This window comes from Anastrepha obliqua, unplaced genomic scaffold (assembly GCF_027943255.1).
Source record: "Anastrepha obliqua isolate idAnaObli1 unplaced genomic scaffold, idAnaObli1_1.0 ptg000136l, whole genome shotgun sequence".
NCBI lineage: Eukaryota > Metazoa > Arthropoda > Insecta > Diptera > Tephritidae > Anastrepha > Anastrepha obliqua.
The window spans coordinates 120,001-122,500 of NW_026562236.1; the positions used below are offsets into that span (position 1 = coordinate 120,001).

Sequence of the window (2,500 nt, forward strand, 5' to 3'; positions counted from 1 at the left end):
ACAAACAAACAAACAAACAGACAAGCAAACAAGCGAACAAAAAGAAAAAAAAAAAAAAAAAAAAAAAGAAAAAAAAAAAAAATTTATATAATTATTTTGAATCCATAATTCTTTTTATTCTTTTTCATTCAATTTGTGATCCATCAATTATATCATATTAAATATAATATATGATGGTACATTTTGTAATGTTTTTTCTTATTTTTTTCTTTTAAAAACCTTTAAACATGAAAATAAAAAGTTGTACTTATTATTCATTTGATTGAATGATAAGTTAATTTGTTCACAATAACAAAAGTGGTATATATTTATTATATTATTATATATATACATAAAATGATTAAAAAAATACAAAATAATTGAATCATAATAAATACCACCACTGTATTATTGTTGAACTAAGACATTCGCAACTTAATAAAAATGTTTAGAGTTAAATATATTTGATATATATTATTGAAAGAAAATCAATTTATATATTATTAATATTATTTAATTTTACTCTTTCAATTAATATATGCAAAAAAAAATTGACATTTGTTATAAATAAAAATAAATAAAAAAATACTCTAAGCGGTGGATCACTTGGCTCATGGGTCGATGAAGAACGCAGCAAACTGTGCGTCATCGTGTGAACTGCAGGACACATGAACATCGACATTTTGAACGCATATCGCAGTCCATGCTGTTATGTACATTAAATTCAATTTTAAAGTACTGCTTGGACTACATATGGTTGAGGGTTGTAAGACTATGCTAAATAAGTTGCTTATTCTTTTATAAAAATAATTGAATTTAAGCAAATGTGTATATTATTGGATTTTAAATAATTCATAATATTAATAGCAAAAAAAATAAAGATATATAATGAATTTTATTTATTATATATTCTTTAAAAAAAAAATCCTCTCAAATAAAATGAAATGATGAAAATATTGAATCTAAGTATTCTTTACAAAAAATTTTCATATTATTTATATATATATATATAAAATAATAATTTATATATGTAATTAAAAGGAGGAATGTCTAGCATAAAAATTAAATTTTTTATTCTAGGATTGCCTCATTTTACATTATTATTATTTTTATATATTTACAATATATAAAAGGAGAAAAGAAAAATAGAGATGAAAAGATGATATAATTTTTTTTATTAAATTGTGAGAAGATAAAAAAAGAATATTAAAACAACCTCAACTCATATGGGATTACCCCCTGAATTTAAGCATATTAATGAGGGGAGGAAAAGAAACTAACAAGGATTTTCTTAGTAGCGGCGAGCGAAAAGAAAATAGTTCAGCACTAAGTCACTTTGTCTATATGTCAAATGTGAGATGCAGTGTATGGAATATCTTAATATCTAGTATGAGAAATTAACGATTTAAGTCCTTCTTAAATGAGGCCATTTACCCATAGAGGGTGCCAGGCCCGTATAACGTTAATGATTACTAGAAAGATATTTCCAAAGAGTCGTGTTGCTTGATAGTGCAGCACTAAGTGGGTGGTAAACTCCATCTAAAACTAAATATAACCATGAGACCGATAGTAAACAAGTACCGTGAGGGAAAGTTGAAAAGAACTCTGAATAGAGAGTTAAATAGTACGTGAAACTGCTTAGAGGTTAAGCCCGATGAACCTGAATATCCATTATGAAAAATTCATCATTAAATAATTAAAAAAATAATGTGCATTTTTTTCATATAAGGACATTGTAATCTATTAACATAATAAAGTATTTATCAAAAGATCATTGGTGATATTAAGTTTATTTAAATTAATTTGCTTTTTAAGCATATTAACATAAAATAAATACTAATGATTTGATAAAGTGTTGATAGATTTTATTATATATAATGCTAAAATTCATTTTTTGAATTTTACAAAAAATTTAATATCTATGATATTAATATTTATTTGTATGCATTTATATGATTAACAATGCGAAAGATTCAGGATACCTTCGGGACCCGTCTTGAAACACGGACCAAGGAGTCTAACATATGTGCAAGTCATTGAGTTATATTAAACTTAATGGCATAATTAACTTAACTTAAATATAATGGGATTAATTTTTAGTCTATTTTTTAATAAATAGTCAATTAATTCAATCCCGGGGCGTTCCATATAGTTATGTATAATGATAATTTATTATTATTTATACCTCTAACTGGAGCGTACCTTGAGCATATATGCTGTGACCCGAAAGATGGTGAACTATACTTGATCAGGTTGAAGTCAGGGGAAACCCTGATGGAAGACCGAAACAGTTCTGACGTGCAAATCGATTGTCAGAATTGAGTATAGGGGCGAAAGACCAATCGAACCATCTAGTAGCTGGTTCCCTCCGAAGTTTCCCTCAGGATAGCTGGTGCATTTAAAAATTATATAAAATAATCTTATCTGGTAAAGCGAATGATTAGAGGCCTTAGGGTCGAAACGATTTTAACCTATTCTCAAACTTTAAATGGGTAAGAACCTCACCTTTCTTGATATGAAG

At 26.4% G+C, this 2,500-nt stretch overlaps 1 non-coding gene and 1 pseudogene across 1 annotated transcript in view; both read left to right on the forward strand.

Annotated features, from left to right (window-relative positions):
* Nucleotides 1–565: 565 nt before the first annotated feature.
* On the forward strand, nt 566–746 carry LOC129251975 (5.8S ribosomal RNA; annotated as a pseudogene).
* A 445-nt stretch (nt 747–1,191) lies between these two features.
* The window catches only part of LOC129252013 (large subunit ribosomal RNA), a 3,986-nt gene continuing 2,677 nt past the window's right edge, over nt 1,192–2,500 (forward strand). The window contains exon 1 of the ribosomal RNA XR_008583212.1: nt 1,192–2,500. This exon is cut by the window's right edge and continues 2,677 nt beyond it. This is a non-coding gene — a ribosomal RNA (large subunit ribosomal RNA).